Source organism: Carcharodon carcharias, chromosome 26 (assembly GCF_017639515.1).
Source record: "Carcharodon carcharias isolate sCarCar2 chromosome 26, sCarCar2.pri, whole genome shotgun sequence".
NCBI lineage: Eukaryota > Metazoa > Chordata > Chondrichthyes > Lamniformes > Lamnidae > Carcharodon > Carcharodon carcharias.
The window spans coordinates 37,531,187-37,547,378 of NC_054492.1; the positions used below are offsets into that span (position 1 = coordinate 37,531,187).

Genomic DNA, 16,192 nt, shown 5'->3' on the forward strand with positions numbered 1-16,192 from the left:
ACATGCAAACTTTAGTAAGGACTGAAAAATGTATGTGCTTCCTTTGTGACTTATAACCAATTTCCCTTTTCATGTTCTTTCCGCTTGTGGAGGACAGGGCCCTGCGAATGAATATATGTAGACAGAATTTGAGTATTGCTGAAAAGAGACACATGCTGTTCAAGCTTTTCATCTTGCCCTCATCAGGGCAGACAAGCATACCAATTAAAACTTCATTTTTCATTAACAGATTAACCATTTGCATTCACATTTTCACCTACCATTGGAAGAGCAAAACAGACATCTTTCATAGATAAGGCTAATATTGTTCCTAACTGGACTTTTCAAAAAAAGTAAATGTGAGAAAAGTCTCTTTGTCCCCTTCCTCTGGTGGCAGGCTCTGCTCCCTCTCTTGACTATTTCACAATTATTTTTGAGATTTGCCTGCTGCAGATACCTGTCTAAATTCCAGTTGGAAGTTGGGTTCCAGCTCTGTTTTCACTCCTAATAGGCATCAATGTCACCATGCTCAATATTAATACACCATCCCAATCAGCAACTTTCCCACTTTTCACCGCTCTGTCACAAAGGAGAACACAGCACTGCAGGGAGTGTTTGTCGATATTTCAGGTGTGCTATGAAGAGGAAAAGGAGCCCTGCCTAGAGGACAGCACATTTGTTCCACTACTTTTACTGACAAATTGGGTTTTTTGACCCGAAACCAGATTCAACATTAAACAGAATTTAATATAGCTACCTCCTCAACGAACAATATCCAAATATCTGCACAAGGTAATGTAGTTCACTTGTGTAAGTCTGGACTAATGCATAGGACTGTGCGCGTTTGTAAACTATAGGCATCCTGCATATGGGTACGAAGTAATTGAAGCACCTAAATAAAAATCCTTTGATGAGTCTAAACAAATTATTTCTTCAGAAATAATAGCTGCAAAGCATACGTTAACTTCTGACTGGCTCATTCTAGGATCTGGCAATGCAAATAAAAGAAAAGGTGAAAATAGGGAACAGATCATTTCCAGCACAGACACAAAAATGTGCACCTAGTTTCTACTCCTACAAACATTAGAACTGGGACTAAGGAGCTCTGTTTTGATGGAGAATGAGTACATTTTGTAGTTCCTCTGCCCTTCCTGGTCCTTTTTATTTGCTAGGTTTCAACTCACCTTCTGCTGAAAGTCTCATCCATGCATATGTTACTTCTAGACACAATTATTCCAATGCTCTCCTAGCTGACCTCCCACCTTGATATCTCCATAAATTTGAGCTCACTCAAAACTTCACTACCTATATCCTAACTCACATCAAGTCCTGTTTGCCCATCACTCCTGTGCTCACTGACTTGCATTAGTTCTCAGTCCAATAGCGTCTTGAATTTAAAATTCCCCTCCTTGGGCAGAATCTTTTGGCTGACATGCGGGTGGTGGACCCCACACACCAGTGCTTAAAATGCTGCGCGCGCGTGGCTTGATGTCAGCGTGCAGCATCGCGATAGTTCAGTCGGCAGGCATGCTATGCAGTGGGATGTGCGCCCGCCGTTAATTAAAGGCCTCGTTAAGGCCCTTAACTTACCAATCGTCGACGATTTTGAGGGGCCCGTGCGAACTTTGGCTCAGTGCACGGGCCCAACAGGCAGGCGATTTTTTTTTTATAAACCTCATCCAGTGGCGGGATGAGGTTTGATAGCAGTTTTAAAAACATTTAATAAAGTTTTTGTTTATTTCACTAACATGTCCCATCTCGTGTGACATTTTCACATGAGGGGGACATGTTCATTAATTTTTTATTGTTCTATTTTTTATATTTGCCAGTTTTTCAGCTATCTCCCTGAGGCAGCACTTAGCCTCGGGGAGATGTGCGCATGTGTGAGAGAGTGCACTCTGACAGCTGGGGAATCCCCCCCACCCCCCACCCACACACACACAGGGAGCGCATAGCGCTTCCCGTTGGGCAGCCCGCTGAGCGGGCCTTAATTGGCCCGTCCACTTAAAATGGCGGTGGGGCCTGTTTCGGCGGCGGCGATCAGCTACCCGTCCGCCCGCCCATCAAGGGCAAAATTCTGTCCCTTGTATTCAAATCCCACCATGGCTTTGCCTCTCCCTATCTGTGTAACCTCCTATAACGCTCCAAGATCTGTGCATTCCTCTCGAGTCTTCTTGTGCACCCATGGTTTTCATTGACAACTGTGCCATCAGCTAGCCAAGCTCAAAGCTCTGAAATTCCCATCTTAAACCTTTCCACCTCTCAATTTCAGATGCTCCTGTAACCACAGCTTCCAAATGTCCCTTTGTGTGACCTGGTTCAGAGTTTGTTTGATAACACTCGTGAAGTGACTTTGAGATGCTTTCCTACATTACAGGTGCTATATAAATGCAAGTCGTTGTTTGATGCAACAACATTTAATAATATAGAAAAGAAAGAATAATAGGTGTTTATTTTATCTGTATCCTTTCTCCACTAAAAATCTAACCAAATTACATAAATTACATACTCCCACAATGGCAGAATGAATGATTTGTCACTGCATTTATCAACTGAATTACAAAAGGCACATTATAATTTTTTAAAAATTGTTCCTTTTAGTGCTCTAGAGGTTACCATTGAGGCTAGCTATTGTTTTTTTTCACTATTCTGTTTTAATTCAGTGCTTAAGAATAACGTAAGAACTTTAAATTCTCCTCTAATTGCAGTAGGATGTTATATTTTGCTACTTTTAATTAGGCATATCCTATTAGATGAAAAATGTATAATTTCCACCCACAGTTGCTTGATAGGTGTGTAAAAGTTCAATAAGGCTCCAACTCTGCCAATTATCTTTCTTGTTGTAAGTGGGTATATTTTCTCCTACATAATTCATGTTGGTATCAAATATAGTTTTCCTTATATCCAAGGATATTACTAGTTGTGAATAATAGAAGGCTCATAATGTTACATGCCTTGTAACGATTCAAGGTAATGCTAGCTGGATGAATGGATGCATTTTCTCATCCTGCCCTTCAACCAGTTCAACTATTTAAACACAGAGGGTGAACAAAAGTTCATTTGATACCATTCTGGGAAAGGTAACCTAGCAAGCACTAGGACCTTGACAACACACTTATTGCAGTGCTGGAAATCAGGATTGCAAAAGTCCTGTGCTTTCTTTTCCCCTAAGAACTCTCCACACTAGGAAGCACAAATTAATATATGACATCTCAAACATGAAAAACAATAAACATTTCTGAATGCTTGTTGAACCGTTTGTACTGACTAATAGTACAAACTATGATGTAGACATGCACAAATTAGTCTTTGAAAACTTAAAAACGCTAAACTTTCACTCACTTTGATCACAAACTGGATGAACTGTGCAAACCAATGTTGAATCACCAGTTATGAATGCTAAGGGCATGTAACAAGCACTTAAAGTGAATGTACAAATTGTAAAACAAACCCATCTTTTAATACATACTATAAGTGCTTAAGGAAGTATATGCAAATCCGCTGTGTAATTGTGCCGCACACCAGCTGATGCATGACATGGAAATGGGGGTCAATGAATGTGCCAATGGGTTAAGTTGGCTTTAGAATCAGTTCCTGCATTCAGGGCCTATATGTGTATATATATATATATATATACACCATGGGCTCCCTGCAGATTGTAATGTAGCCCACTGTGGTCTGGTATTCGATTAAAAAGGTTTAAGAAGGAGCACAGTAGATAAAATATTTGCACCTTTAACATGGTAAATTTCCCAAGGCACTTTACAGGAGTCCTATCAGACAAAATTTGACATTGAGCCAATAAGATAATATTAGGGCCAATGACAAAACACTTATTAAAAAAAAAGGTGGTTTTAAGGAGTGTCTTAAAGGAGGAAAGTTAAGGTAGAGAGGTGGAAATGTTTCAAGAGGGAATTCCAGTGCCTAAGGCCTTAGCAGCTGAAGCCATGGCCACCAATGGTGGGGCGATTAAGATGAGGGATTATCAAGAAAACAGAATCTGAGGAGCATAGAATATCTCCAACTAGGGAACACTTGTCCTAAACAGAAATAGTTGTTTTGTAGCACAGAACTTGAGCATTGCTGAAAAAAAGAGACGTGTCTAAGCTTTTCATCTTGCACTCATCAGGACTCTCTCCTCACATACAGTATAAATTGTTGTTTTCCCCATATATTGGTATTCTTGCAAGTGTCCTGATGAGTGCAAGAGAAAAAGCTTAGACATGTCTCTTTTTTCAGCAATAAACAGAAATGGTGGAAAAAGTGTAAATATCCCCTTTTTTGAAAGAGCAAATACTATTATGAACATATAAATTAAGAGCAGGAGTAGGCCATTCAGCCCCTCAAGCCTGCTCTGCCATTCGTTAGGATCATGGCTGATCGGATTGTGGCCTCCACTCCACTTTCCTACCTATCCCCGATGCCCTCCAGCTCCCTTGTGGGTCAATAATCTACCCATCTCCGCTTTAAAAATATTCAATGACCCTGCCTCTGCCACTGTCTGGGGAAGAGCGTTCCACAGATTCATGACCCCCTGAGAGGAAAACACAGCAAAAAGCCAGCAAGTAAACACTTTTAATATTTCTGCAGCTTCTCAACTTGCTATTGAGAGGTAGTAGTTAATCCTGTTAGCTCTTAACATTTCAAGAGTACGCTGCTGGCCAATTCCTGTGAAATTTTTACCTTAATTCACAACTGTACACATTGTGTCGTTTTTAAATCATCTGCACAGATGTTTGCCAGGTTCATTCATTGTGCCAGACTGTTTTCAACCAAAGCTTCAGGTTCATAGAATCCATTGTTTGCTTTCACAACTGCTTTTCATCAATTCTTCAGTCTCCTCCTCCTCCTCCACAAGTCTGTGGGGCAGGTCAGTTCTGTTTTGATCCAGCTGCAGTTTGAGAGCCCATGCACTGTGCTGTCAAATAAAAATGGGCCCCCATACCCACTGTCCCGAAATGCCTACTGAAGACCTGAGGCCCAACTAAAAGCTTTCTGATCTTCAAAGCTCCGAAGTGATCAAATGTCAGCCAGCCCTCTCCCTCCAAGTGCCTCACCATCCCCCCTTCTCGGGGGGGGGGGGGGGGGGTGGAAACACACACCATACCTCTGAAAACAAACAAGGTTCTCTCTGCTTCAATATCCAGTGTAATTTCGTGTCTACAAAACTTTCAAAGTTTCATCTTGAAAGTGCAGGATCGCAGCACAGATTGATTCACTGGTTATTCTTTCCAGAACCTCTTACCCACATCCCCCCCCCACCCCCAAATTCCCGTTAAAGACACTGGGTAAAAATAGCACTTGTAGGTGCTATTTCTGCACCTCGACCTGACAGCCGCTCCTCCAGACACTTTAACTACATCTCCATTCACCGAAGCGCAATGATAGTTTGCAAACAAGAGCATTTTGCTTTTGTTTTCGCAACTCATGTACTTAAGCTACTGCATGCAATATTTACCCCCCCCCCCAAAAAAAAGTGTTAACACCTTACCTCATATGTCACCCAAATATCCCAAAAAGTTATTTTTCCTGCCCGTAAACTATCCGAACGACAAAAGCTCAAACTCTCAACTCCTTCAAGTCAGAGACACGCTAGCAGAAAAACAAACTAATGCACGGCAAATGGTGTAATTTGATCCATCTGAAGTCAATCCATCAAGAGAGCAGCAGGCTGCCTACCAATAAGCCTGCATCAGCCAGGGGTCCCACCCCCTAGCCCATTCTCCAGCACTGGATTTAAAGCTCAAGATGTAAGTTTTTGTCTGGTGTCTTTCTCTGCCCTGCCGACAGTGGGGCCTCCAACTCCCAGTGTCCCTTTTGTGGCCCCCCAAACTCAAACAAGCCTGCTATAAAACCTTCACCGGAGTTATATTTTGTAGGGCTGGAGTGGGGCTTGTCACAAGTGAAATGTGGATTTCTATTATATGCTAATTTAGAATCAAAGCTGATTATTTTGCTGTCAAGAAGTACAAACTGGGTTTGGTCCTAATTGAATCTCAGCCACTCTCCTGCACTGCTCAGTGTAATGTTTATCTAAATGAATAACAACCCTGTTTCTATTTTTCCCCCCTCTTGGACCAGTTCACCACTGCCAAGAAGAACAGCAACTGAAACACTGGTTACTTTTCAGGCTAGTGCACAAGTCATAAGGTTTCCTTCTAACTGAAGCATCAACCCATTTTCCAGCTGAGCTTTAAGTAATAAATCTTTCTTCTAAGCGACCATGCATTACTTAGCGCTCAGCATAGGCAGTTTAAAAAGATCTAAAAAAGAAACCCCATAATGAGTTTTTCCTGAATATTAACTAGATATGACTAGCTGCTTGGTAAAATTTTGTATAAGAAGCAGGGTGAGGGATGGAGTGTGGTGCAAATGTCACAGCTTGAAACAGCCCACTACATTGCTAAGGTTTCCAGTTTCCTATGTCCCATTTGTTTCACAGACACACAGGCTCAAAGCCATTAGAGTTGGCAGTAACCTTCCTGCGTTGGCAGCACTCTCTGTCTTAATCAGTTCACAAGCCATGGATGGTTTCAAAATCGTTTTTTTCTAAATGGATTTCTAATGTTTTCACATATTTCAACAGCCACCATAGTTTGCTTGCAAAGGAGAGTTCTGGGTCAGCTTTTTGTTACTGCACATTGTGCGTAATGACTATAATTTTAAGTAAGTTTTTATTATGGAAGTCAGCTGATATAATTTCCTTTGTTAATTATTTAAAGGCAATATTTTCAATAAGTGGTGCAGAGTCCTTTCTTGAAGTGCAAAGTCACCTCGGGGTTATGTGAAAATTGCAAGATAAACATGAACCTCAAAAAAAATGTCAGTGAAGGATTGCTGTGCGTTCCAAAAATCATCAGATTTTCAGGATTAAGTCAGCTGCCTTGTGTTGGACAAAAGCGACAATTAAAAAGGACCAGGACCACTTTCTTAAAGTGATTCTATTATCAATAAAGTGCAAGTCCATCAAATTAGCTGAAATATCACAAAAAAACAGCCTCAATAGATTTGAAATGACTCCAGTCACTCACCTAATGGGGTTACCTATTCTGAATGACATATTTCTGATCATCAATTTTTCCCTTCCACAGATACTATCAAGGATTCACCTATGTTTAAGACTGCCGTGTGTTCATGTTGAACGTAGCAGATATTGCACAAACTTTTACCTTCATACTAGGATTATATACTCGAAAAATCAAGAGAAATGGTGGAAGACAAATTTGGTTCTCCGTTTATAATGGCATTGTCGAGCTACAAAAAGAGGCTAAGTTTCAATGTTGCTGGAATTTTATGTGCTGACAGTGGTCCTGTCAGATGAATGACCAAAGTACAAAACCTCCTACTAGCTCACAACACCTAAGAAAATGGATACACATCCCAGCTCTCAGAGCATGATTTTTAGACCCAAAGGGAAATTTCTTAAAATGATGACTGCTAAATTAGGGAGTGGCAACAAATAATTATTGTGGTCTGTGAGAATGATCGTTTAGGCCTTAAGACATAAGACGTAGGAGTAGAAGTAGGCCATTCAGCCCATCGAGTCTGCTGCACCGTTCAATGAGATCATGGCTGATCTGATAATCCTCAACTCCACTTTCCTATCTTTTTCCCTTAGCCCTTGATTCCTTTACCGATAAAAAATGTCTATCTCAGCCTCGAATATACTTAACAACCCAACCTCTACAGCCCTCTGTGATAAAAAATTCTACAGATTCACTACCTTCTGAGAGAAGAAATTCCTCCTCATTTCTGTTTTAAATGGGCAACCCCTTAACTCTGAGATTATGTCCTCTGGTCCTAGACTCTCCCATAAGGGGAAACAACCTCTCAGCCTCTAGCCTGTCAAGCCCCCTAAGAATCTTATATATTTCAATATGTCTCATTCTTCTAAACTCCAATGAGTATAGGCCCAACCTACTCAAACCTCTCCTCAAAAGAAAATCCCTCCATACCTGGGATCAACCTCGTTAACCTTTTCTGGACTGCCTCCAATGCCAGTATAACTTTCCTTAGATAAGGGAACTAAAACTGTTCAAAGTATTCTAGGCGTGGTCTAACTAGTGCTTTGTATAGTTTTAGCAAGACTTCCCCATTTTTACACTCCATTCCCTTTGAAATAAAGGCCAACATTCCATTTGCCTTCCCTATTACCTGCTGAAATTGTATGCTAGCTTTTTGGGATTCATGCACAAGGACTCCCAAATTTCTCTGTGCTGTAGCTTTCTGCAGACTTTCTCTATTTAAATAATATTCAGCTCCTCTATTCTTCCTGCCAAAATGCATAACCTCATATTTTCCCACATTATATTCCATCTGCCAAGTCCACTCACTTAACCTGTCTATATCTCTCTGCAGACTCTTTGTGTCATCTTCACCACTTGCCTTCCCCCCTATTTTTGTGTTAACCGCAAACTTGGCGATAGTACATTCACTTCCGTCATCTAAGTAATTAATATATTGTAAATAATTGTGGCCCCAGCACTGATCCCTGTGGCACTCCACTAGTTACAGGTTGCTATCCTGAAAACGCTCCTCTTAACCCAGCTGTCTGTCTTCTATTAGTTAGCCAATCCTCTATCCATGATAATATACTATCCCCAACACCATGGGCTCTTATCTTATTCAGTAGTCTTATGTGCGGTACCTTATCAAACGCCTTTTGGAAATCCAAATGTATTACATCTACTGGTTCCCCTTTATCTATTTTGCTTGTTATCTCAAAGAATTCTAATAAATTTGTCAGGCATGATTTCCTCTTCATGAAGCCATGCTAACTTTGCTTGATTATATTATGCATTTCTAAATGCTCTGCTGTTACGTCCTTTATAATAGACTCTAACATTTTCCCATTGACAGATTTTAAGCTAACTGGCCTATAGTTCCCTTTTTTTGTCTCCCTCCCTTTTTGATTAAGGGTGTTACATTGGCAGTTTTCCAATCTTCTGGGACTTTTCCAGAATTTAAGGATTCTTGGAAGATTACTACCAGTGCATTCATTATTTGTGTAGCTATTTCCTTTAATATTCTAGGATGCAACCCATCAGGTCTAGGGGGCTTATAGGCCTTTAGCCCCATTAGTTTCCCTAGTACTTTGTCTCTAGCGGTAGTTATTGTGTTTATTTCCTCCACTCCTTTTGCCCCTTAATTATTTAGTATTTTTGGAATGCTATTAGTGTCTCCCACCGTGAAGACTGATGCAAAGTATTTATTCAACTCCTCTGCCATTTCCTGGTTCCTGATTATTATTTCCCCAGCCTCATTCTCTAAGAGGCCGATAAAGACACTGAAGGATGCTTGTGTACCGCTTGCAATTCCAGCTCAAAACCACTCTTACTGCTCCATCCAACTCCAGGCAGATAACCTTCTGTTTTTTAGTGACCATACGCTGGATTTAATGTGGGCAGGAACAATATCCACTTATTCATGAAGAGGTCCTGTGTCAGTCCCTTGGTAAAGGCAAAACCTTCCCTGATTAAGTAGGAGGGTGAAAGGGGCTGACGCGGGATGTCAGTTAGGCTCATTAATGTCACCCATTATCCTTGAGCCCAACACAATTTAGTGGTGGCTTGGAATCTAATGGCCGCTGCACAGATCTCCCACTCCGTCTGAAGACTACCCAGCAAACCCTGCCTGTTGCCTCCAGGGGGCCTGTGGATCACTCATAGCCAGGCACTCTGTGCCCAATTAAGGCACCCAGCATCAGGCAGGGGAGTGGCCACCCACATGCACTTGCCTCCAATTCCCCTGCCCCTCCTCTCCCATGATCTCCACCCCGCAATCCCCATCCCACCATCACTCACCTTTGGTCTGGGATCCTATGATGATCCTGAGTTTCTGGTGGATAAATTGCCACCAGCAGCCACCGCTACTGCTGGTGGCATGAGGAGCCGCTGCCCTGCGATTGGCTGGCAGCTCTCGGCAGGTGGGAGTTCTGCTGTCGGGTCTTCAATCGCTGGGAAGGCCTGACACTGGCTACTTAAATGCTGTCAGGCCTTCCCCATGGAACTGTCGAGGGTTTCCCACTGGTTCTCACGCTATGGGTGAGTCTCCCTTTGCCCAACAAAATCCAGGCCCATGTCTTATTGAGAGAAAAAACACTTCCCTTTCTTTGGGTTTAATCTCTGCACTTACTTCTTCTGATTTGTAGATTTATTTTCAATCCAAATTTTGTGTTATTTCTTTCTCCATTTATTTGGCCTTTTCTCTTTCCATTTGTATTTTTTGCTTTGCTTTACTTGTATTGCTTCATTTTTTTTTCCTGCTCTTATTTAATTTCATTCTGCTTGGTTTCCTTTTCCTTCTCCTCTCGTCCCTCAGGCTGATTTACCTACGCAGCTCATCATCTTTAGTATCTTTTCCTGATTGGTTTTCTGCTACCAACTTAAACATTTGTTCCATATTCAGTTTGTTTTCTTCTGACTTCTTCTGCTTTATTTCATCAGCAACAGGAGATGGGCCTTTCATTTTTATGTGTGTACAACAAGAGATGGCCAGACACAGTGAGGTATTGCTGAGACATCAGGGGAGGGTGAACCACATAGTGAGATCAAGTAAAGGCAAGACAGGTTTTAATTGGAAATGTTAGGCCATAAACCAGGTTGGGATTGAACCGACGAGACAAAGCAAGACAGAAAGAAGACAGTTAAGCTGGGAAAGGGCAGAAACATCATTGATAATTTAGAAGCATATGGAGGGAATATTCTTAGATGTGCAGGCTACATTTAAATAGTAAACATAAAAGGAACACTTATTGCTGAAGAACTAATTTAAAAAGGAAGTACAAAAATTTGAAAGACTAGAAAGCAGTATGAGAAAAAAACAGTGAAAAAGATTTTCTACAGACACCTTGGGAATAAGTGGATGGTTAACATATGGGTACAGCAATGAGGGAGACAAGCTTGTGGTGGAGACAGAGGAAGTGGGAGAAATACTAAATCAATACTTTGCCTTCGCTTCTGTAGAGAAGGTGAATATTGAAATTGAGCTGGGTATAGGATAATTAGTGAAGGATATCATTCAAGGAGATGATACAGAAGAAATTACTCAAACATGAGGTATATAAATCACTGGCATTTGACAGGTTATATCTTAGTTTTCTGAGGGAAGCTAGAAGAAATATCAGAGGTTCTAAATATAATTTTCCAAAATTTTGTTCCTAAGGGGCAATGAAACTGGAAGGTGGTAGACATAACTTCCCTCTTCAAAAAGGGTTAAGTTAGGCAAGTACAGGCCAGTTTGTTACACTTCAGCTGGCTTGTGAAGAGAAACAGACTGGGTAAGCTGAATGGCCTATTTCTGTGCTGGAACATCATATGATTCATCCTTTATAAAAGCGTTTAACCAAGATTAACAAAATCTTCACAAGATATATTTTGCATTCATCCTAACTGAGGTATGGTTGCTTTTTTATAGATATGTATATTATACAAATATATATAAGTCTTGCTCCTCCCATCCCAAATGGATTTTGTTGTTCAAAATGTAATCAGTTTAACTTATGGTCTGAGGGGAAGTGGGTTTTCACAGTTAAAATAAAGCTAGGAAAATCTGAAAGCAAGTATAATTACAGAAGGCACTTCAGCAAATGCTACAACCTCCCCTCTGGGAGGCTGTTTAACAAATCTGGATAAGAACTAACTTACGAAGAGCACACTTAAAAGCAACATTTTACATTTAAGGGATGAAATTCCAGCAGTGCACAGCAGAGACTAGGTACAAAGAGCAGAAAACTGGAAAAACCATTGCCCGATTTATAATTAGTTCAGGAATTAGGATCGGCCTCTGGTGCCTGCATTGATCCGTGAAGGTCTCATATTGTTAATTTGGGTTGTTTACCTTGATGCCCAGGAATTTTGATGAACCTCCTGCTGCCAGGCGAATGTGGTGGCCTTTTAAAAGTTCAAACAGAGTTCTGCAGATGCATAGAAACTAGGAGTATAAAAACTGTCCAATCTGACCTTTATCTTTGGAACTCCATCATTTCAAGGTCTTTGCCTAGCCAAGGCTGTCCTACTTACCTCTCAGGAGCCTCCTTCCTTATCTTCGTACCTCAGAACATGCCAATGTCCAGCTTCGGTGCCATGAGAAAGTGCAGGTGCCACGTTCATCAGCACATTTCTGCTCATGCCCAGGATCCCCTAAGCCTCTGTGCTCCCCGTGCATCATGCAAACTATGCTGGGTGTACAGCAGCTGCATTTAAATGAGGAGATGGCGGTAAACTAGGGAAGCATCTGTCTGCACCAGCATTGCAGGAGAAAAGCACAACTGCTGTTGGCATACCAGGAGCAGACATTCAAATCCTTCAAATCCAAATTGTATTGAAGTTAACAAGATAGATGTCTGACTTCACAAAACATACATTTACATTCAACAGGCACAGATTGAAGTGGGATAGGCTCTTTCTGCTTTGTTCTGTGCTGTGGCTTAAGTTGCTTCACAGATCCTGCTTCAGGAACTTGATTTCCATGGACTTCTCTTCCACTTATAAACAATGAGTCAAGAACTGATCACTGGATTTCTGTGGAAGTTAGCCGTATAATGTAGAAGCCCAGAGGACAAACTCAACAACCGGTTCACCAATGATCCCTTTACAGAAACCGGCTCCCTTAATCCACAGGATCACTCCATGGTGTGAACTGCGATTCGGTTAACTGCCAGAAATACAGGCCCCTGTTTTAGCGGATCCATGGTTCTACATGATTCCACATGATTCCACATGATTTCACAACCTCAGCTCCTTTTAATAGGAAATGCAGTTATCAGACGAAGAACCAGTTGTCTACCTTTGGCTGCACACCTATAGTGTAAAATACTATTACTCCCCAAGGACTAAAAATACTGCCAGAACATTAAATGGCAGGAATGGGCTACCTTTAAATGATGAAAATAACCACTTTTAGCCACCTGTGATATATTACAAGGAAGGTTAATTGCACAAACATGAAGGAGATAAACACTGTACAAAGATCCTGAAATTTCACCAATGTCCAATTGAGATAATAGTGGAATGCGAGTGCTACACTATCGCATAAGTGTGGGATACAATTTTGTCTCAATATTCTTCTTCCCACCTTTTCAATGGTGAGGTTAAACTATTTATTTTAAACTGATTAATGCCTCTGCTAACATAACCAAGGCAGGCATTTCAGATAAACACAATAGCACCGATAACCTACTGTGTTAAGGCCAAAGATTATTTTCTTTTTTTAAGCTTAACTGTGCATCCTGCACACACACACACACACACACGCACACACACTCAAATTCTTGCAGGAGTAAAAACAGGTGCATTATTATTTTTTCAATAAAAAGTAATTTCAACATAAAATTCTCCAAGTCTGGTGTTCATTTAATGTCAGGAAGATCTGCAACTAATAGCTGTACTCTGTTTATATATAAAAAAATCATACTTCTCAGTGCAGTCAGCTACCAGTTTGTGTCAATGGCCTAAAGCAACCAACACAAGCAGAAAACATATTAGCAATGATACAATATACAAAGAGAATTATTTAGAAATCCAACATCGTAATCATGCAGTATTATCAATATTTAAAATGAATATGTATCGCCAGAAACCACATTCTCCAACAGAGAGGGGAAAAAAATCATTCATGTGCAAAAATCCATTATTTTAAGGTAACACTTAAAGTAATCAATTTTATGCCATTTTCATTTCTAAATGTTCAAAGTGTTAGTATGATGTACACTGGAGGGTGAAAATCAATGTAAATCTGTCTAAAACTTCCATCAAAAATAACTTTACTTGTGTACAGTTCAAAAGTACTGAGCAGTAAGACTATTTTGTAACGGGGAGAGAGCTATGTTCTGTCATCAGTTCTACTCATTTAATTTAGCATTTCCAATTGCCAACAGCGGTGACTGTAAATATTATGAGGCTTTGATAGTTAAAAATAAAACAGAGCCTTAAGCTACTTTAGCTACACTCTGGAACTCTACCTGAATCTACTTGACTTACTACTTCTCTTTTACCTTTAAGAGGCTCCCAGTCTTTCGAGATATTTTGACCGCTGAAAGGAATTAGGAAAAAGGTTCCTTTTAAGATCATAGTATATTCACCCAAGTTAAAAAACGCTTTCAGACAGCAGGTAGTTAAATGCTCATAAGAATTTTCCCATAGACTATAAATAATAAATTATTATTGTCTCAGCAATCAAAAAACATTATGCACCCTCTGGGTGGAATTTAATGTCTGCCTCGTGGCAAGTTTAGTGGCGGGGGGCATCTAATCAGGCGAGATGGACTCTGCTGCCTTCCTGTCTCTGCCCCGATTAAGTCCACGGTGGGAAGGCTTGTGAATGGCTTTTCCACCCAGCTGGCAATTGAGGCCCTTAAGTGGGCAATTAAAAGTCCACTTCAGGGCCTCCTCCTGCCTTGCCTGGGTCCCTGTGCGATCCAGGGCCTCGGGATGGGTGCATTACTGGCAGCTACACCGCCCTCCCTGGTCCCGCTGCTGAGCAATGAAGAGCTGTCAGTGGCCCTCGGTGGGCAGGACTTCACCCCCCCACCCCCTGCCCAGCCCTTGATCCCGGGGAAGGCCCACTGTTGCCCAGTTGAATGCCGGATTGGCACTTGACGTGGCAGGAGGTCTTCCTGAGAAGAGTGACGTGGAGCTCTCACCAGCTCTTCAGCCAGCAGGCAAGAATCCCCATTGCCTCTATTAAATACTGCCCTTTGTGTCGAAAAATCTTTAATCCTCTCACTGGCTGTTAACACAGACATAGAAAATGTTTTTCCTAACAGCAAGCTTCAAGTCAGCATGGCCTAGGAAACACTGGAAATTATGTTTCGGCTCATTTTATTCTTCAGCTTGTTGCTGACTTGAAAGAAAATGATACAATAAAGCAAATCCCTCTTTTCCCATTGGGGATATCGTAGCATATTTTTTTGTTATGGGAAGTGTGCAGCAAACGTTTTGAAAAGTCAGGAATTTCTATTTTTGTGCGTCATGTGTAATCTGCAAAATAAAACAGTTCCTTGTTCTCCCCTCAACCTGATTCCCACCAAGTCTTTCCTTGATCTCCCATTGAAAAGGTTGACTAATATCCTGTGCAGACCTTAAGGGAATACAAGTTTTTGCACCATCATACAGGTAGATATAGGGCAATGCAGCAAGGTGGTGGCATAGTGATAATGTCACTCTGCTATTAATCCAGAGGCCTAGTCTAATGTTCCGAGAACAAAGGTTCAAATCAATTATTCAATTAATAAAAATATATGGAATTGAAAGCTAGTCTCAGTAACGGTGACCATGAAGCTATCACCGATTGTCACAAAAACCCATCTGGTTTAGGGAAGGAAATCTGCCATCCTTACCTGGTCTGGCCTACAAGTGACTCCAGGCCCACACTGTGTGGCTGACTCTTAAATGCCCTCAGAAATGGCCTAGCAACCCATTCAGTTCAAGGGCAATTTGGGATGGGCTACAAATGCTGGCCTTGCCATTGATGTCCACATCCCATGAAAAGAATAAAATTATGTGAGCCAAAGCTCAAAGTAAGCTGCTCAAACCCTTTACAGAACTGATTAATGCTACTGAACTCAAGAAGGAATCAAACTCCATTTCATCCTTCACCTTCCCAGTTGTTCTATTACTATTCAGTGCACTTACCCTCCCCTGGGAGGTGCCTTGAGACATTACTATGTTGACAGTATTATATAAATACCATTGTTAATGATGAACAGAAGACATTGGCAATTATTTTCAATTTTTTCTTTGTTTTAAATGAAGTGAAATTCTATCATACTGCTTTGTGATAACCAGCTATTGTCCCAAGCCTTTTCTTTTTAAAACCTGTGTGACTATCCTTTTATTAAAAACAACCCTTTCTTTCCTTTTCTGTTGCAAAATGGTCAAATGATCCAAAGCAACAACTCAAAAATGTGCAATTGTAATGTTTCCACTTACACAGAGTATACATTTAAACTTACAGAGTCTGTCTTTGACATTCAGACACCCAGCAACAATCCCCACCATTTGTTTTTTGTTTGGTTGGAATCTGCAGGAAAGTTTTTCTCTTTGCTTCTCATTTTGAAATTGCATTGCATTTTCCCACTCTTAGTTTTGTTTCTATTTTATTTAGTAAAGATGCTAATTAATGGTTCGAGTGCCCTACAATGCTGGAAATTTCCATTGAAAACAACGACTGGAATTTTCTGCCCCTGTTAGCATCGGGCCCTCATGGTGGGCTT

At 41.0% G+C, this 16,192-nt stretch overlaps 1 protein-coding gene across 10 annotated transcripts in view; it reads right to left on the bottom strand.

Moving 5' to 3' along the window:
* Positions 1-16,192, bottom strand: part of sema6dl (sema domain, transmembrane domain (TM), and cytoplasmic domain, (semaphorin) 6D, like) — a 297,233-nt gene that overhangs the window by 39,325 nt on the left and 241,716 nt on the right. Inside the window, exon 1 of one of the 10 annotated variants that reach the window (XM_041174871.1) lies at positions 5,471-5,595. The exons of 8 other annotated variants lie outside the window; for them this stretch is intronic. The gene's annotated coding sequence lies outside the window, so the exon portion shown is untranslated. Of the gene's footprint in view, positions 1-4,662; positions 4,884-5,470; positions 5,596-16,192 lie in introns of those variants that run through there. One more of the 10 variants, XM_041174875.1, reaches the window with a different exon arrangement.